The 22352-nt window shown below is 32.1% G+C and overlaps 1 non-coding gene across 1 annotated transcript; it reads left to right on the top strand.

Annotated features, from left to right (window-relative positions):
* Nucleotides 1-2304: 2304 nt before the first annotated feature.
* Trnaw-cca lies at nt 2305-2376 on the top strand. Its single transcript has one exon. It is a non-coding gene; the product is annotated as a tRNA-Trp (tRNA).
* The last annotated feature ends 19976 nt before the right edge of the window (nt 2377-22352 follow it).

Here is a 22352-nt window from a genome sequence, read left to right as displayed (position 1 = left end):
GATTTATGTGAAAAGCATATATCTAAAATCGATGATTCAAGCTAATTGAAGTTGAAAGATACGAAAGTTTTTAATTATAAGTATTTAACATCATCACTAATGCTATATTATATTTCTATAATGACCGATATAAAAAAAACCATTACATTATATTGCCTTTAAATATACAATTTTAATAGTTTAATAAATATTTATAATCATATAAATACCCTAATCCTAAACCAAAGGAGATATAAAATCAGATAACATAGTAATAATAGGAGAGACAATAGGGCACTTGACGTAAAGCGTTTATCTGGAGTAGGCATAATTTAAACATTCTGCCATAAGCTTGCGGAGGCGACCCCGCCGTAACGGAGGAGCCGAGAAACGAGCGGACAGTTTATTGAATCTATGATCCAAATAATTTTAATATTTTATACAAAAAAATATGAAGGAAAATAACTACGAAGACTTAACAATTCTTCGTACGCATTATTAAAAAATATATTATTGTAAATAAAAGTACAATAATTACAACTACTAATGTGAAATTATGTTTACGATGTTTCGTTTTGTAACATAAAAATATATGAGACCTTATGTACTTTTTTGTAATTTAACTTTAAGTACTTATTATTGGATCACTTACTACATAATATAACTGATGAAACTTAAAAATACTACTTCAATATTGCACAATTACCACATTTTTGTATAATTTATACCAAAAAAAAAACTACGAGTAGATCCTAGATAAAATGTCTACCAGAAACAATGAGATCACTGATAACTTGGTTATTTGAAACTAACCAAAAAACACCGTAGTCAATACAGAAAAATATTCAAAATAATCGTTTTTCATAGCCACACCAACATCTTAAATTCAAACGCCCAGGGCGTGGCGTTACTGAGTCCTGAGTTACGAGTGCCGAATATAAACCAAGCCTTTATTGCCTCGATGGCTCCCGGCACTTACCACTTGTATTTTTTTTAGGATTTTTTACTTAAATTTTCCATTTACGCACATGGAGAATGGTCTGGTTAAGCTTTTTGTGAGGTTAGTATGTTGATCGATGATCATGTTTTGTTTATTTGAATTAATTCTCTTTATTTAAAACATAATCTAAATCGAATCTAAAGGAGTCGGTTACATACAAAAATACAGGTGAAATAGGTGCCAAATGCCAATAAATGTTTGTTTTATATAAAAAATAGGTAAGTATTTTCTTGTGTTTGATTTTACGCGACTATATTATACATTAAGAAATTAAAGATTTTAACGGATTTTATGGATAGTAATGTAACAAAATCGCGTTTTAAATCCGTTAAAATCTTTAATTTATCTATAAATAAATAAGATTGTTATGTCATTATAATATTGTGTTCATGAAATTTTGGGAATATGGTATTTCGACTATCCTAAGTTAGTAAACTTAAGTTCACGAAATCTTTCTCAACCTTATTTCCAAAGAAGGGTGTTAAAATAAATGACTTTTCTTTCAAACGTGGATTAAGGGCTTTGTGGGGTTTGAAAAGTTTAGAAAAAAGTACTTATAATAAACGGTTATCCCTTGAGATATGGCTGGGGGAGGTTAATAATGTCCATTTTATTCGTATGAATTTTAAGATTTTTGGTGTTAAAATATGAAAAGTGACATAGTTTTATTAAGGGGCGTTTTCTTTTAAACTTTATTTAGGACTAGCTTCCGCCCGCGACTCCGTCCGCGCGGATGTCGGTCTTCGCGTGGATGGTTTATTTCTTCATTTTGAGTAACTCTGACAATTAAACATCTTATAAATATATATTGGACCCAAATACGGCTAGGCCTATAATAATATGCAACGTGTGTTCGCGGTTCTACAGAACAACGTCTATAAAACTGAAAAGTTAAGATTAATTTTTTTCTACGTATTTTTCCAGGATAAAAAGTATCCTATTTTACGCCCAGGATAAGGTATAATTATACCAAGTTTCATCGAAATCGAACCGTTAGTTTTCACGTGATGCCTTCACATACAGACAGACAGACAGACAGACAGACAGACAGACAAAAATTTTTTTAATCACATATTTGGGTTTGGTATCGATCCAGTAAAACCCCTGCTAGTTATTTTTTCAATATTTTCAATGTACAGAATTGACCCTTCTACAGATTTATTATATGTATAGATAACGTATTTTTTTAACTGAAATCTCAGAGTTGGTGTTATTTTAGCAAAGTTATTATTAAATATTAATTTAAAAATATTTTTGTCTCTGTGTCCTTCATTCATTCAAGTGACAGTAGTTAGATGTTTGAAAATTTCGCCACTTTCGTCATCGACTCCGTGGCGCAACGGTAGCGCGTCTGACTCCAGATCAGAAGGTTGCGTGTTCAAATCACGTCGGGGTCAATGGGATTTCTTTTGGATTTTTTTAAATTCCTTAATACAATTTTTTTAAGAAAGCAAATTCAGGACCCTGTTAAATTAAAACATCATTTTTTTACGGCAATAAGATCTGTGTTTTTTTAATTGAATTTTTTGCACTTTCTGTTACAAAATTTTGATATGAAATGTTATTTATTTCCAAAGTTTATTTCAATATAAAATTTTTTAATTTACAAAAGTTTTCAATATAAAGTATTCTTATTTTCCAAAAAATCGCGTGCAGACAATTTGTAAAAGATGTTCAAAGCCCAAGTGATTAGTTTCTAGGAACTCTGAAGCAAATTAGAAAAACTGTATCATATTGGTATAATTCAAAACACAACACGACATCTAAATAAAGACAGATATACTTTCCCACTGTATCTAAGCAGAGGCGGGAATATTGCGGTTAGCCACTGAATCAAAACAAATTAAATTCCAACACCATTACATTCGTAGCCTGTGGTCATCTCTCTAATATTATTACGTTTGTGAACTTCAATTGATTTTTGCTTGTAATGTGGGGATATAAAATTAATTATTTTTATAACAATTAAGAAATACTTAAGTTAGTAGTTAGTAGAATTATATGCGGTATTACCAAATCAAATTTGGCTCAGTTTGAATTCTATTCTAATACCTACTGTGTCACGTACGGCTTCTAAGATCTACGATCAGAAATATTTAAATTATATTTTAATTAGCATATTATTATCTTTGTCAAGTTATCACGCAAATCAGTAAGTAGAATTTGGAAATCAGGGATAAAATACCAAACTGCCATCAGTATTATTATTAAAATTTAAACTTGAAATGTGGAAAATTGGTCAGAATTCTAGACCAATCTTGCTAACATTTCCGTTAACTTCTCACTATTTGTTAATAGGTATTTTAAAACAATACTTGACTCTTACATTTATTCATGACGTCCTAAATTTAACGCGTCAATAAGAAATTTTTATTTATCCACCATTATCCACGGTTCACGCTCACGAACCAACAAATTTCAATTTATCGAAGTAAACGTTGGGAAAAAATGGTGATAAGCAAATTTATATTGTTTTCATTCGCTATCTCTTGGATAATCTAGAACATTCCAATCATTTCGATCTGGTGATCTTCTGAAAACAATATCGAGGCATAACCAGTACAATTGTAATTTTAATAAAATTCGTAGTATGCAAAAATACTTTTAAACATTTCTACACGTTTTTTTTATTATCTTCCGCAATAATCGAATCGAAAAAGTAAATCCCCGTTAAACTGTGACGAGACTGTGACATTTCAAGCATATTTTCGAATCAAATCGTCAATTTATCTACATTTATCCTCAAATCTAAAAATTGATCTTTTGACCATAAACGAAATGTTAAAACAGCAGTAACTAAATATACCGTCATTTGAAGCGTGAAATTACAAAATTGTTTCGCACGATGAGAATGAGTTCAAACTTCAAACCAATACTGATTTATTTATAGAATGTTACGAAAAGATTTAAGCTGAATAACGAACTATTGACTCCAGAGGAAAAGTAACTGGATAAGGTGGAAATATATAAAGCACCCATGATGCATAAATACCATTGCTTAAATCAAATCGCATAGAAGTCATTGTTTTAAATGGCCTGGAATATAAAATATTAAATACCATTTAATTTAAAGCAGAAAAAAAATTGTAAGATGACTTTTATAAATTCATGAAAGTTTAAAAAATACCTCGTATTTGTATAAAATAGAATCTTTTAGATCACACATATAGTAATTGATTTGCTCTGAAAGCTCTATTACTCTACCTGGATAGCGATACCGTTAGATGGTTTCCTTAACTGCTAGTCTATATTGTATCTAGATGCTAATCTCGATGAGATAGAAGCGCGAAAACGGCAGCATGTCATCTTAGCGATACACAAAAACAGCTAAATCGAAATGTAATGCGACTCCAATCCGCGCTTACAAGCAAGCTCAGTGTTGAGGGCCGGTGGATATAACGAGCAAAAAGCGATGTCTCTATAAGTCGCTCGACCCGATTGGTCGGCGCATCATTAGGGTCTCTTCATAATTGATTCGCGCCTATTAAATATGCCACTAATTGTTTTAATTCGTGGTTAACGGTGCTTTTTGTAGTAAACTATAAAATGATCGTTTAAATTTATTGATCAGCGAATAACGGATGAAGATCGGTTTTTATTAGAAAACAATTAACCGGTAGGGCAATAAATTTTGAGTATAATAGACCCATATAACGCTTGTTGTGACTTTATTCAATTCCAGTTTTTGTTCGAAGTTTCACATTTGTTATATTGGATCGATATATAGTCACTTATGCAGCCTTTGATATCATCAGTATGTGAATTGTTAGTTATCTTTTATTCATTGTTAAGTACAAATGCAGTCTCAAGTTTTACTATGACATTAAAAGTAATCTGATAAATAGCTGGAGTTCTAAAGTTCTATGTTATTCACTGAATGAAGCTTGACAGTTTAAATTGAGCCGTTAATGAATAAATTGTCATCGAGTCAATATTAAAAACCATATCAAATCGATCTACAACACCCAAAACATCAAATACCCATTGGATAACACAAGGTACCAAGAGACAGGTGGTCAGACTACTCGAGCGAGACCACATACCTCTTTAGGAAGCAGTTTTTGTCCCCTTTCTTCGGCGACTGGTCTTAAATTGGGTTGATGTATCGTTTAATTCAATGTCGCTATTCAATACTCATAAACGGGCTGATGAATGTTGGCCTGTGAGGGGGAGAAGTCAGGCTACTGGCATTAAGAGTCACTTCGCATCGTATTGGTGATGTAGATACCTCTGTGCAGACTGTTTAAGATAGGATTGGTAAAACTTGATAATACTTCTTCAAGGTTTAGTTTTAGAGGAAATTCTGCATCAGTCGAGTTTGCTGAAGTTTGTTCGTTGATGACAACCTTGCTTCTTCTTTTCTACTTTCGTTGGAGATGAGATAAGGCTAGATCTTTATATTATATTGTAAGCACATGTCTAAAATAAAGGTACATTTTGACTAAAGACACAGTTTTTGTACAAATCAGTAACTCTCTGCGTGCAAATTTTGCTAACAACTCCGACAAAAAGTTGCAAATCAGTAGTTACAAATCTTGATTTAGCATTAGTCTAAATAAATCCCTAGAATAACACTTCTTATCAATGCTTCCTAGTTCACAATCAAGTGGGATCTTTTCGTGACTGATTTAATTACGGAACCTGTTTCATATAACTTCCAAAATGTCTTCGTGAATGTCGGCTCAAAACGGTTTCTGTCATTGCCACTTCAAAGCACACCGCTTACATATCCTGGATTCTTTTGTACTGGGCATGCTTGCTTTTAGGGCTACCAGTTGTTACTATGTTGTTACATTTGAACTGTCAAATGTACAAGGCATATTTCTTGATATGACGTATGGAAACGATTGAGACAATAACTTTATAGAGAAGCTGAAAATCAGTGCTATTCTGGTGTCAAACGTCGACAGCATAGCTGTTTTTTTCAGTATATTTTACCTAGTTTTAAGTTTTTTTTTGCAATAATGCTTGTTTCCTTTAAGAAACAGGAATGTGAAAAAAAAGTCATATAAAAAAAATCACAGGCTATTTTAACAGGTTAAGTAAAATCTAATATTTCATAGATCGTGTAAGAATACGTTGATATTAAATTGTTTAGATTTGTATTAATAATATTGCGTTGGCAGCCCTAACATCGTGGTGACGTTTAATATAAAATCTGACCATAACTCGAGGTGTGGAGTAAAAAATAGAAAATTATAGCATTCTCCACGAAACCACATAAAGTTACGCTCACTTGAAGGAAAGTTGTTAATTAATGGTGTTGTTTTAATGAAGCTCTACATAGTTTTGTCGCTTTTGAAGCTTTTATTAAAGAGAAACTGACTGTTCTATTTATAAAATTATCATGTTACAGTGTCAGTTGCTATAGTTTTCGTAAAAGGCTTGAGAAATGCGAAATTCTATAAGTATATACGGAAGGTCCTAAAATAGATTGCTAACCATATTAATGTTAAAAATTAACTGGCAGGACAACGTTTGCCAAGTCAACAAGTGTAGTTATGTTTTCTTACAGGCATCGCAAACACTTTAATAAAAGCTGCCTTTTAGATAACAAAACGCTTAAGTTTAATGTATTCTGTAAGTATGTGTTCTTGCATTTTCTAAAAATATACATTAATTTATAATTTTAATTAACCGCACAGCACATACACGGTTACTTAACCGAACAATCTCTACACTATGATTGTGCACTAATCGAAAAAGCTAGAACGTTCTAGAACTCTTAATTAATCATTATTCTAACGGTGCATTTACATCAACCGAGCGAATAATTGCAAAGAGAGCGATATAATTTAACATAGTGGGGTGAAAATGATCATTTAAACTCCACTATGTTAAATTATTTTAGTGTAAACAAGTGTATATCATTCTTTCGTTGATCTTAAAGTGCTCGAAAAGATTCTATGCAATTTTCTAACACTGAATAGGTACGAGTTTTCGTTTACACTAAAAGAGCACGACAGAAAGCTCTTGCTCTAGCTTAAGCTCTATATTCGTTTGATGTAAATGCACCGTAAGAGATTTAATAATAAATTGCATCGATTCATAATTTATAGTATAGCAGGTGAAGGCGAAAGTATTTCTGGAGGATTTAATTAAGATAGTGTTCAGGCCCCGTGTTTAGGCCCCGCCCTCTGCGAGCGTGACCTGGCATGCCTTCGGATAAGCAATGGTTAATGGTAGCTTATTATTTTCAACGGTGTATTGGAAATCCTGTGTTGCGATGTGGACTAATTATAATTGTGTGATAAATAGTTTTAAGTTATGTGTATAGTATTAAGTAATGTTTAGTTTTAAGATACTTTAAGAATACAAGCTTTCACTGGGTATAGAAATTTTCAACACTAACATATCTTTTTCCAGGTTTATAATAATATTGGTATTAAAATGTCTTAAAGTTGGATCAGCGGACATTCGCAATTTGCGATTGATAATATAATTTAAGAGATGGTAAAAAGATGTAAAGTTGCTTGTATGATCAAAAGCCTACGCCTTTTCATGTATCACAAACAAGCTATGTTGTGAATAAATACCTAATATTCTAAAAAAACTGTTAACCGAAGCACAAACGTAGCACCGTCTTTACCTCAATAACATTTTTTATATTTCCAAATATTAACTTTAACAAATATCATGTAAATAGATACCCACTCCGCTCTAACATGTGATCAATTTTAGTGAGAAATTATCGTCTTGTAACGAACGTTAGTATTTGTCACCTCAGTGAGTGTCCCGAATTTTAATGAGCCGTTACGAATATTATAATTTAATGCTGAAATAGCGACACGTCAATAAGATGGGGAAATTTGGCGAATTCTTGACGGAAATTAAAATGTGCTAAGTACCTACCTACATAGTACTAATAATAGATATCGGTAGTATATTTATAACTCTCTGTAAGTTTATTTCACAACTAGCTTCCGCCCGCGACTCCGTCCGCGCGGATGTCGGTCTTCGCGTGGATGGTTTATTTCTCCATTTTGAGTAACTCTGACAATGCCATGCATGCCATGCCTTATAAATGTCTATTGGACCCAAATACGGCTAGACCTATAATCAAACGCAACGTGTGTTCGCGGTTCTACAGAACTACGTCTATGGATAAAGCTGAAAAATTAAGATAAATTTTTTCTACGTATTTTTCCAGGATAAAAAGTATCCTATTTTACGCCCAGGATAATAAGGTATAATTATACCAAGTTTCATCGAAATCGAACCGTTAGTTTTCACGTGATGCCTTCACATACAGACAGACAGACAGACAAAAATTTTTTTAATCACATTTGGTTTGGGTTTAGTATCGATCCAGTAACACCCCCTGGTATTAATTTTTTCAATATTTTCAATGTACAGAATTGACCCTTCTACAGATTTATTATATGTAATAGATTAGTTACTGGTCAAAGTATTTTAAAGGTTTATATATAAGCAATATCAGTTTAGTTTTCAGTACCTCGTAATTTATTATTTACTCATGTGAACTAATATCTACTTTAAGAATTATATTTAAGCCCGTTTTAGAAGTTAACCCTATTTTCAAGAATTATCGATAAGTGGGTATTCCCATATTTTACACGGAGAGCCGTTCGTAATATTATATCGTTACGTCAACCCCAAACATCCCATTCGGAATGCCGTCACGTATCGTGTCGTCACGTAGTCGTCCCGACCCCGAAACGCACACTGCGTGTTTAATTTTTTAATAAAATTTTGTAATGTTTTGAAGGGTTTTAATTTATTAACAATTATTAATGACCTTTTGAATAATTTAAGGTTCGAATAGAAAAAAAAATCGAATAAAAGTATTACGGAAATTTAATTTTTAAGTCGTAAAGGCTGGTTCTCTATAAAATTTACTTAAGTTACAATTTTGACAGAAGTAATAGCATAAGAAATACTTAGTATTAAATAGAAATAAATGACACTATTTTTTTTCAATAGCCACAAATGAGTTTTAAAAGCCAGCTTTTAAGCTTTTAGCTAATAAAACAAATTTAATAACAATAAATGTTTTACAAAACGAGTAGGTAATTTTAAAGATATTATAGAGTGTGTATCATAAACAGGTCATAAAACACATGGACAGTCACAAAATTGTATGTGAATACATCTAATACACTTTTTTAAGATTAACTTTATAGATACTTTGAGTTACGGTGTTTACAGCTTATTAAGATCATTTGCATAATTTACCAAACCACTTTACGTTGTAAAGCTATGTATATAATGGTGATATTTTCTATCCTTTGCTTAGTTTATCTCCTTCCATCAATCTTATCCGTCCTCCATTTCATCAGTTTTAAATGAAAAATTAATGACTCAACTTGGAAAGGTCAAAATGAGCTTTCTAATTTTCCTGATGAAATTGTTTTTTGCATGGCAAGTATTTATGTCATTTTATTACATTAATAGATATCTATTTAGTTGTTCTTAATAATAATCTGGGCCAGTGTATCCAAGCCTTAATTCACTACATTTATATATTTTATGTGAGCTTCAAGCAAACATTTCCATGTTTACGAGCTTGTATTGATAATAAATATTCGAATATATAAAACGGTCTTACGGATTAGTGTCATTGTAACAATAACGATCCTAATTTGATTTTTAATGAAATTCTCATAGTATTAGTGTGTTTATGGCCTAATCTAATTAAAATATTTTTCTGTGTGGTCCTGATTCCTGAATAGATTCATAAATAATTAAGTATTTTATTAATAATATGCAAAAATATAGGTATTTTTTTACAACGTATAGCGTTATATAATCTGTGAAAAATTAAGAATCTCAACAATTTGTTTAAGCGCATACAACGACGGACATATTTAATCATGTTAATCTCATTAAAAACTAGCGGTCCGCCCCGGCTTCGCCCGTGGTACATATTAACGTTTTCTCTACATAAGAACCATCCTCGTACTTCAAGGAATATAATAAAAAAAGAATTATCGAAATCGGTTCAGCCGTTCTCGAGTTATGGAATTACAACGAAAAGTGGCATTGATTTTTATATATTAGATAATCTCAAAGTGTTTAAAATATAAAACCTTAAGCTAGTTATATAACAATTGTGAGACGGTCCGTCCGTCTGTCACGCATGTAAAGATTTTAATCAAATTAGTCACGCTCATGTCACGTCAAGAAGATTTAAGTTTATCTAAGTATATATCTGTAACCCGTTTAACTTGACTGTAAAAAATATTTTTAAACAGCAAATAAATAAATAAAGATAAGGAGCCCTTACGAACTTTTAAAGAAGAAAGACAGAAAGTAAAGTAAACATGAACGTAAAAAATGACAAATGACAATAGACTCGGTTGTTTATAATTTCTTAAAAACAACCGAGTCTATCATCATAGTCAGTAAGGTCAAAGTTAAAACAGCAGGTCAGGTCACCTAAAAAAGTTTTATCTCTCTTCTATCATAATTATTTTCAAGTTTTAATTGCGAATTATTTTTCGGAACGTGGCAAATTAAAACAAATATATATCATCAAAACCGTTCCAGCAGTTACTGAGTCATAAATTATTAATTTACAAAACACAAGCATCTGAATAAAAAGACTTATAATTTTTGTAGTATAAACTGAATTTACAATATTAAATCCTATCATTCAACATTTACTCCAGATTTAGACTACACTATAATAAAACAGGTTCCCACGAAACAATTAAATCCGCACGACAGACGTCTTTCAAACATCCGTACCTTATAGCCCGCTCTATATAAGGACTAACTTGATTAGTTATCAACGGACATACAGCTTTTATAGCAGTTATTATTGTTTCACGGTAATTGCGAATTATATACTTACGGTCTTCCCAATAAAATGTTACCCATTCGCTTTGCAATGGATTATGCAATAACCTATCTTGTTTTTATGATTGACGTTTCATGTGAGCAAGAGAGGACACAGATATGGTACTATTAGTCTCTATGAGGAGATTTTTTTGTTAATATATTATTACCTAATTGTAGTTATATAAAAGAGTGCAAGGAAATTAATTAAAGGTACGATTCGTAATAGAAAATCTCAAGGATGCCATATAAATTCACATTATTTAAGTAATAACGATAAAAGTAAGTAGGTACATTAGCTATAAACCATTTTCCTGAAACATATAAAATAATAATTGCATCAGAAGATATCAAAGGAAATGAAATAACGACGCGACGGTCTCAAATTGACTTAACGCTGAAGTTAGAGAAATGGAATATCTTGATATTTTAATTTTAATTATTTATTGAATTTTGTTGTGCTCTTTACAAAATATAGTAATATTGAAATGACATCTTATAATAGATTTTTCCGTTTTAATCGATTTGCAATTTATCTCACTGCAGAAACTTATTCGATATTGTTATTAAATGTAAACTTTGTAAAGTTATAGGAAAATATATCGTAAATATCGAAACTGTTACTTAGCGATCATACCTACTCAACTTAGACAAAACTTTTGTAGACGTACCTATTTATAACGCGATTCTAAAAATACACAAATATTCTTCAAACTCAGACATTCTAGAATTCTATAAGACCAAAGTAATGGATATCTTAATCCTTATTATTCTCCATTAAAGTACCAAACAAGTAAATCCAGTATTATTCCGAGCGCGTCTCGCGGTTGCCATGACAACAACCTGACAAGACTGGGTAATCATTCCTCATAAATTGAAATAGCGATGTTTAAATTATTAAATTAAACAAAAGCATGCTTATTTTTTATTTTATAACATTAAACGATCAAACTCAGGTAACTTTACATTTTTAAAACTTTTAATGTGAAACTTCTTTAGGTGCGTTGAGATCGCGTCATGGAGTAAGGCGACGATTTTGGTACCTTTGAATCTTGCCAAAGAAGTTTCACTTCTGATACGTATGCTCGGCACACATGTTCTTTTTACAACACTAAGCTTTTATATAATACCTAAACATTATTAAGTACAAATACGAAAGTGTAGAAAATGAGACATGCTTATTGGACAGCTGACGGGCGGGTCGGGGTGTCATTGATGTATGTGCTGACAGCAAGATGGACGACTTGCAAATAAAACGTTAGCATTCACTTTACCCGTATTGTGCATATAGGGATCTCTATTTTTTTGTATAATATAATCTATAGGAAATTAAAGCAATTATTGTGTTATTTTCCTACTAATATTATAAATGTATGTTTCTTTGAAAGTCCTTCACGCAAAAACTGTTGAACCGATTTTCGTGAAATTTGGCACACACATAGAGTAACTAAGATTAACATAATATAGGGTAATTTGTATCGCGAAAATCCCACGGGAACGGGAACAATGCGGGATTTCTTTTGACTACGCGGGCGAAGCTACGGGCATTAAACTAAATATTCAGTAGAAGTTTGAAGATTAGCTTCTGTAGAACGTAGGTAGGAACTTACCATAAGTGCATGTGTCGCAGCTACTTGGTTAAATTATCCGTTTTATTGATTGTCTTTATCAAACGGCACCTTTTAATTAACAATCTGACTGGTATCAATCCACATTATTTAATATAACATTAATAAAACGGCTGATTTAACCAGTTAATTGCGACATTTAAGTATAGTGTCAGAATTATTATTTACTCTTTAGACTACCTCTGTGCTAAAAACATTGATCTGGTACTCCATTGAAGCGTGAAGGACAAACTTACGAATCAAATAATGTTTGAATGATATATTTTTTTCACATTTTTATATTCTTAGGCATACGTTATTATTTTGAATACATTTGCCTGGGACATTTTAAATTATACAGCGAATATGTGACACATCAGGAATGAATCATTGCAAATATTCATGTACGATGATGAAATGCCTTAAGAATTACTATTTTTAGTGCAATTGCTTCCTTGCTTCACATAACTTATGAATAATATTCAATTACCTACGAATCAGAAAATTCGAATAGAACTTTAAGCACAAATAATGCCAAACACACTAGGAGAAGCAAATAAATATATAATATAATAAATACCTTTACAGAATGTACTATTGCATTGAACATTGCACTAAACCTTCTATGTACCTTTGCAATAATACACATAAAGGCAGATAACATAACAAAACTGTTTTTAATAAAGTATAATAGGACCATAATACCAGAATGTTGCCGAAACTGGGAGAGGTACAAGATGGCGCATTACGTGACCGACGTACAAAGGAGATAAGCTGTGTCATTACGGAGTAAGACATTTCCGATCAATATTCCTTGAAACAATATCCTACTAATATTATAAATGCGAAAGGTTATGTTGATGGATGGATGTTTGTTATTCTTTCACGTTAAAACTACTGAACCGATAACAATGAAATTTGGTATGTAGGTAGCTGAAGACCCAGAATAAGACATAATATAATAAGACATACTTATTATCCTGTAAATCCCGCAGGAACGGGAACTAGGCGTGTTTTTCTTTGAAAACGCGGACGAAGACGCAGGCTGAAATCTATTAGACTATATTTCTAATGTTACAGATTAAACGAAAGAAGTTGGAAAAACTGTATTGAACAACTGAAACTCAGACATAGATGCCGTGGTATAAAACTCAAATTCTGTAGTGCAGAACACACAAACTGAAATAGGCAGAACTGTAGATTGATTTAGCAATAGGCACTTTATAAACTGAATAAAGACATTTTGTTTATGTGCATTCAAATTATCTTAAAATATACATTTTTAAACAATAGAAAAAATTCGATCCCACAACACAATCTAATTTTTTTATATTCTAAGCTTCATAAAGTTTCCACGCAATAAGAAGGCTTAAGATATCATAAACTTTCCGTAAATAACGGCAAAAACTTGCTTCATGAACCTAACTGAGCATCAAATGATGCGTTCACCTGATTAGGCTCCTTTATCATAATTACATTTTCAAAGTGTATAAACTGGACAGGAAGATTAATTATTTAAAACTCGCAAAAGACGATCAAGTAACGAAAAGATCATGGTTTTAACCAACTAGCATGAAAGAGAAGCAATGTTGTTTACTTAGGTTTAACTTCGAAAAAAATCACGTTGGTTTTGAAACATGAGTACGGTATATATAGAACAGATCTTTTCCGTAAATAATTTGGTTAGAAGACCATAGCCAAGTACCTAGAGAAAATACAATAATGTAAATATTATATATGATTAAGATTTATTGCGGCCGCCTCACGTACTTAACGATGGCTAATTTGTACCCTCTAAATGGCACATTAAAATGGAAGTACAGCGATAAACTTAAAGCTCATAATTGAATGATTATACCAGAGAATTAATATGCGTGAGATTTTTTAACATCTTGTTCGCAATTACGCCATTAGCGAGGCTTACAATTATTTTATTTGTTTAATGGTTGCTCGTCGGCGATGATGTATGAGGATATGAGGAATTATTTGAGATTGATAAGAACCTTCAAAGTTCTTAAATGTATTGCGTGTACATTTTGACACTGTGAAGACCCTTGCGTTTCCATTTTTTTCTATTCTATGTGCTTTTAAATGGCATAAAAAAGTTTAAAGAGTTTAATTTCAGTGATATTTGTACGAATTTATAATCGGATTAGCAATATAACAACAAGTCGTGTTAATATAACGTTGATCATCAAATTGATTTAACACATTTAATTGCTACCAACATGTTATTAACAATAAAAATAATCACACGATGAAGATTCTACAAAAAGAAACTGAATAATCTTTTGGAGTTGTAAACCAATTATGACAATAAGGCACATCTGTATATCTGTTAACAGAAGTAGCCAGTACGGTTTGTGGGAAACGACTGAGTTAAACGATCACGTTTCAGTTCGGAACTTGTTCATATAATTCGTACGATAGCGGCGTGGCTCGACCGGTCCCTTCAGAACGCTAATTGACATCCGACAGATAAACCTATAAAGCAACCAAATATTCTACGAACGTCCAAAATAAAACCACTGCTCTTGAATTTAAGGCCACATTTCCTACATCTTCAGTTTCGCAGAAATCACTTGGGCATCGGATTGCGTAGTCAATAAAGAAAGCTATGCTGAGCTAAAATAAAAAGCTACAGGACATTGATCCGTTGTAGGCTTGATATAGAACACATTTTATTGACTGATGTGTTGTCCTTGTCACGTTTTATACCTTTGAAAAAGTAGAACCTGTTATGGTGATGCAAGGAGCTATGCTCGGGCCGCTGGTTTTTAATTGTGCGGTTTATGTGGTGACGTTGAAGGTTGGGATTGAAATGTGACGTGGTCGGTGGTTATGACGTTTCGCTCTCGGCTCTCCGAACATGAAGTCGGAATGCATGGTGCTGCAGAACCTGTCTGTTTACTGAGAAATGCGCTCGATGTCGACTCGGTATAAGCACGTTGGATTGCTTTTACTACTATATTCTTAAGTAGGTACTCAAATCTTTCTCACGTTCTCAGATATTGATTATATGCCTCATTATCTGTATTCATATTTTATATTAACGAGTAATAAGCTATGCGTTTAGTACGCTATTACCATTTACTGTAGAGCTTTTATCATATCCATCGTAAATGATTAGAAGGTTTTCAACAGAGATAAGAAATACTTTAATTTGAAAGCATGTTATAACAAAAACAAAGATAGCTTTTATGCTTCAGTTGGCATATGAATAGTGTGGTATTTTATCAGGTAGTCCCGGTGTAATAGCGTGTCTAATTGTGAATGCAGTAGCAAAACAAGTGGTCAAAGTGTATTTGTCATCCGAGGTAGCACTCGTAATAAAGTAAAACAAAACACGGTTCGCTCTAGCAGTCACTATATCATGCTTAATTACATCCTTCGTGAACTTTCTTAGCGTGATAAAAAGCTATTAAAGGAATAATTAAATCGTGTATGTGATGCAGGCCATTATTACAATTAATGGATGTATACAACTATATAAACAGCATTAGTCAATGTAGGTAAAATGACAGCTCGTTAACTTTTATAAACAAACAACTTGTTATGTCAAATATAACTGTATTAAATAAGGTAAAAGTCAAATGTGCCTATGATATAGATTATAGATCTTTATTTAGATATTATAATAATGTAATATATAATATCTAAGTAACTCGTAAATATATCTTGTATTAGTTCTATCATAGTATGTGTTAAAGCTTTTAAGATTATGACGTGAAAAAAGTATGATTATAGTCGAAAAGCTGATATAAATACGCCGTTAACTTAAAGTGCCTTTCTTGAATTACTGACATTGTAAAACTACCTGTAAATCTAGATAGTAACATCAGTAATACCTGTCATTAATAGCAAGATTGATTTAGCTTCTCGCAGCGCCAGGGAAATGATTATCATTGCAATTCATAACTTATTGCTACTAGTTATTAGGTTAAAATTTAATGGAATGTTAACGATAGATGATTGTGGCGTTTAGTAATGGTTTCTGGTGTGAGGCTATGCGATAGAGATTTTAGTATTATATTTTGATGATTTTATATACCTACCTCATTTTGTTATATGCATTACCTTTCAAACGTCCTGAAAATTTTGAATCCTTCTGGAGTCACCTTTTATTAAAAAAAAAATTAAGGCTTTCCTCTTTAACCTCTCATGTTATTTTGTTATCTAGTATTCGTTAGATTAAAAAAAAGACGTGTGGCACTCGGGGACTGCCGCGGTATGCATAGCATGCTTTCAAGACAAAAAAAAAGCTATTGCATAGCATGCTTTCAAGACACACCTCCGTGCCCGTCGGAGTGGGGAGCGTGAGGTTTTTTTCGTTACGGAATTTCTGGATTCGGTCCCCGCGCTCAAGGCCCGCGATAGAAGCTATGCAATAGCTTAATAAGAAAGAGAATATCTTGGAATGGAGCTTTTAAGTACCTACATCCAGTACTTTCAATATGCAAATATGTATTATATACCATTTATATGGATTTAGATTTATAATTTAATTATTTTTTGTATATGATAATGACGTAAGCTCACAAAATATAATGGCAGGTGTATTAGAAAGCAGGTGCGTTTGATAAACAGCAATTAATAATGAGTATTATTTCTTTAAAATAAATTAATTCAAACTTTGAGTACTGTCGTTTAAAACATAATAATATTTTTCTCTTCCAAAATCTACCAAAGCTGCTATTTTACAGAATTAAATGACTGTTTGACGAAAATTAAGTACAATCTCGACATAGATCCTACAACTTATGTAGAGCATAATACTGTTCTAGATACTCTAAAACGAATAATGTGTTTAACTATGTAGTTTCAATTAAAAATTACGAGCATTTTAAACTAACCACATGCAAACGCAATTCCAATAAAGTAAGTGTATTATCAGATTAAAAGAGATAGCAGTTAGTTTTACGGTCTAAATTTCCCAAAGCGTAATAAAATTCATAAGCACATAAAATTAATTTAGGTAACATCTTCACACATTAAAACAATGGCCGAAAACGTCCCGTGGGTCCACTTACGTGATTACTAATTCACTGAACGTACATATTAAAACTGACCCATCTTTGCATTGTAACCCAAAACAGCCTCTATTGTTAAAAAATACTACCATATTTAGATCAATTTTGCGTGCAGTTTTTCTGTCGCTTGCGCCGTAAAGGAATGGAGTGGGATATAAAGCTATATCTAGATGGTTCGCGAAGTGTTTTTTTAATCCGTAATGGCCGGCAGTTCCTGATAACGGCAGCTATGATGCATCGCTGTATGTGGAAGAATTCCGGCCGGGATTGTGTGGAACAGGCTTTATTTTACTTTTTTTAAGAACGTTAATAACATATGACTGGATGTAAAGTGATGACGTCACAAAATTCTAGAAGCTTCTAGAACTTCTAGTAATCAGCTCTATATAATAAATGCGTTTGTCAGTTTGTCCTTATTTTATAGTGCAGTGGAGCGACAAATAGATCTGATTTTTTGTTTTGAGATTATTAAAGGGTTCAGAGATGTGCCCGGAAACTAATTTAAGAAAGCATCAACCGGAGCTTCGCTTTTTCAATACTATTGTGTACTAATTAATTTTATCTATTTCTTCTTCACGCCTCAGACAGGTGTAAAGTTAAAGGTTGTAGTTTTTGTCGTGAATCCTTATTCTTTTATAATGGCTTATATAATAGTGGTTTTGAAAACAGCTTATTCAGGTTTCTTCAGGAAATTGCGTGATAATATAAAGTCAAACGAAGCAGTGGGTGGATAACTAGTTCACATCTACTCTACACTAATATAATATAGAAAATGTTAGATTATTTGTTTGTTTGTTATTAATAAATTCAAATACTACTTAACTGATTTTAAAAACGCTTTATAAGATAGTTACCTAATTCGCAAGTGCATTGCAAGTACATTGTTATTAAATAAGTTTTGTTCCCGTTCAAAGTGGGTAGAGCCATAACTAAATCTGTGGTAGAGCCAAGTTTGTTTGTATGTTTGCACGCGCTTCTCACAGGAACTAAGGAATAAATTTCATCGGTAAGTACCTAACTAGATAATAATTTTTAAAACCTAGTTAGAGCAAAAAAATGGCGCACAGATTTTGTTCGTGGTGTCTCCTCCATACGTAGTACCTAATATTATCTCAATGATGTTATCACATAATTTATAACATGTAGGTATCTTTTAAATAAATTTCATACAGATCAAATATAAAATAATAATAAAAGGTTTCGAATAAGAATTTGTTATCAAATTAATAAATGAAAACGACCTCCTCTGAAGATAATCAATGAATGGTATTAATTATTGTGTGTTATCTTTATTTTTAAGGCTCCACATGAACGAGATTAAAAACACTTAAAATATCAAACGATATTGCCGACAATCGCCGTGTATTTATGTGCCTTAATTGTTATTGCAAATTTGCAATCGCAAATTATTTTTTGTCCAAAAAATAAACTTTTACAAGAACCTTTATGCCTACATAATTTACACATATTTTTTTTCTTACTCTCTATTGTAACCAATTTTAATTAATAATTAAGTACTTGCTAAGAGGCTTTTTGTGTATTTATTTTAGAGGCAAGCTGTTTCTCCTAAACACAGGTTGCCCAGTAACCTAGCTAGGGAAACATTGGCTTGTATAAATAATTGTTTTGGTAGCCTTTTTATTTATATACTTTTACATGAATATTACATCATTTAAATATCTGAGAAGATTTTTCATAATTATTAAATAGCGTGTAAAAATGCAATATAGGTATTTTCACAATTGAGGTTTCATAAATGGTTGAAACAAATACGTCGTATATTCAATTATTCAACATAAAATTCCGCGTAACCAATAGCAACGTTAAGCAGGCTATGTCGCTCTGTCTCGCCTTAACTCAGAAAGAGTTATTAGCCCTCTATAAATTAGCCATAATGAACATCAGACAAATCCGGTTCGAGCCGGTAAAAAGTGGTTTGTTGCGTACAAATGGCCGCTACTGATCGCACATTATTTATTATCATTTCCTCGACAGCAGAGAAAGTACGCTTTATGTATGACTTTTATAGATTTATAGAATTGAGTCCTTCCTTGGTTGTTTGGTGTGGAAGCAAAGAATAATTAATTAAACAAGAAGATTGTAGATTTGTCTAGAGCTTTCTGGAAGCTCATCGTGTGAGAATTTCGGCCTTCAAATGTATATTTTTCTTCATCATCGTCATCAAGAGCCCATATGTTATTTCCTACAGCAAGGACATAGGCTTATTATGCGTCTTTAGATCATAATACATCATGCTAACCAAGTTGGGGTTGGCAGATGTTACATATCGTCGAACTTTTGATTCTTGGACATGCTGTTTTCCTCACGATATTTTTCTTCACCATTTTGAGTATAAAAAAATGTTAGTAAAGTACTAAATTTCATTATATTGTAATATGATATATGAGGTGATTACTCGTATTTGGCAATTAAAATTTACTGTCCATAAAAGTCGATGTCATGAGCATGGTCCCAGCGTGTGGCGTCACATAAGATTAGCCATAAAATTATATGACAATTGACATGTGCCTGTGGTCTCTGTTTTCACTTATTATTATGTTAGATGTAGCGTCTGTGCATAATAATTGAGTTAATTGCCTATAATCTAAACTGTTTGAAATGTTTTTGTTCCCAACTATTGTACAACTAGGTATTTATTTGGATTGTACACCTTTACGAATCTGTTATGTTTCGAACTCTTCTAAAATAACGTAGAAACAACAAAAATTTTACTCTTACTGTTGGATTTCTAAAACTAAACAAATTGCATACTAAAACCTTCGTTGAGAACATGTTGAGAACCACACTATGTAAAAGGAAAATCATGAAAGCATCAGGTGAAGGCACTATATTATTTTATAAAATTATGAAATATTGTATCATTTAACTCGGGTCAATACTACTTATCATATTATTACCATATAGTGTTATAAACGCTAAAGCACACGCAATCATAAATGTCTGAACCTAATCCTAAAAACATAATGCTCCACTTTAGACCCTTAGGGTTCTCCAATAACAGATTCAATTCACAATAAATTTAAATAAGAGTTCAGCAAATGGCCGCCGAAATCTACGTGAAAAGCTCTTAAACTACCCTACATTGGGTCTGTTTAAATCTGTTCCATTTCTCAAAATATTCACCCTTATTTATAGGTTTATAAAGTACACAATCGTTCAACAGAATTATTAAGCGTAAGTAAATCGTTTGCGATAGAAGCACGTATCCGATTGGTTCCGATAACGGTCGTGGTCGTATCGTATCCGTGATCTCACTTACAGCACGGTGAACTATTACGCCGTTTACGTCGAAAGCTCACTGGCTTTTTGCAATTGTAAATGCTAATTTAGCATGTTAAAGTTTAACAGTTAAACGACAGATCGAAGTGATAAGAGCGCAGATATTTACATTAAATTAATTATTTATTTCTTAGTAAATAATTACCGCTTGCGGATAGGCGTTCTTAAGCAGAATAGGGATAATGCGATATTTTTTCGTTTATTCCTTCCTGTGGAAAAGACGCAAAGGAGTAACTTTAATTGAATAATTAAAATATTTAACATGTATGGCATTGGATTCATTTGTGGACACTCCTTTTTCATTGATTTTACAAATACGTATACAGATCGAGATTATAGAGTTATTTTGTGTTGTATTTTAAAATGGTCTCCATTGCAAAAGTTCTAAATTATCTAGTTTGGTGTAATATTTAATAACAAGTATTTTTCTTTTGCAGTGTATAGTATACAATGTATAGGTGTAATATTATGAAGGATTTAAAGCCAAAGAGATTAAACGAAGTCAATAAACTTGATACAAACCAAGGTAGTTTTTTTAAGTACTCTAGTGTCAAAAGTCTAAAATATTGCATTATCATTTCTATTTTGAAACGATAACAGAATCGGAACGACATATCGTAACACGTAAAGTGGCTCACGAATCACGATAGCTTCGCTCGAGTGTCACCAGATTCAGTAAACAGGAGTGGGGACGGCAATTTATTGCTTAGCTGCGTTTACAAGAGCTCGAATTACGGCCGAGGGTTTTGGAAATACGCTTCTGACAATACTAGAATGCTTTGTGTCTATAACGATTTATTGAGTCGATGATGTATTAATTATAGACGACGACGATATCGTGTACGATAAATGATGTATGTTACCATTTTATAGGTTCTTAAAGTTTTTAAGATAACTCATAACAAAATAAATAACCAAAAAGCAACCGCTTCATGTTATTGTTTTGGTTTCTTTTAATTTACTTCAAGCACTTTAAAATTAATAAGAAAAAAAGTGCTTCGCCAATAATAAATTTAAAATGCAAAAATAATTACTTACAATCATTACAATAAAGTTTTATTATTTTTAACAAAAAATTTAGATCACATTTTAAAACTTTTCAATCATTCACGATTCACATGTTACTTTTCAAAGTTCTTGATTTCCTAAACTATCCAACAATTCTTAACCTTTGAAATCAATTCCTAAAAGACACCCGTGTGAAATGAAGGTGTTTAGCATATGAATACAGGTATTTGCATTAGTGCTTATCACTGCCATCTCCAGACGATGCTGTGATATCCGTTTCCACACTTTGCGTGAACGCATCGACGTATTATTCAAATTGCGAGGATTCTCTACAATTCCATACTGTACAGTGTAGAGTGAAATGTAGCTTTAGTCTTTCTATATATTTTACGTTATTTTATTGTGAGGTAGGCGTTATTCAGTTAAACTATTATTAAATTTATTTCTCTAGTAGTTTAGTGTAGTTGGTTCACTACAGCATGTTTGCTGTAGTGTACTTTCAGTTATTTTCATTATGTTATTCTGCTTCAACATATTATGGTTTTATATACGTGTAAAACTACTCAGTTACAAACGAATAAGACACTTTAAAATAATACCAACTCAAACTCAAACATTCATTTATTC

This window comes from Colias croceus, chromosome 17, assembly GCF_905220415.1.
Source record: "Colias croceus chromosome 17, ilColCroc2.1".
Classification (NCBI taxonomy): Eukaryota; Metazoa; Arthropoda; class Insecta; order Lepidoptera; family Pieridae; genus Colias; species Colias croceus.
This window is presented reverse-complemented; position numbering and strand designations above follow the sequence as displayed.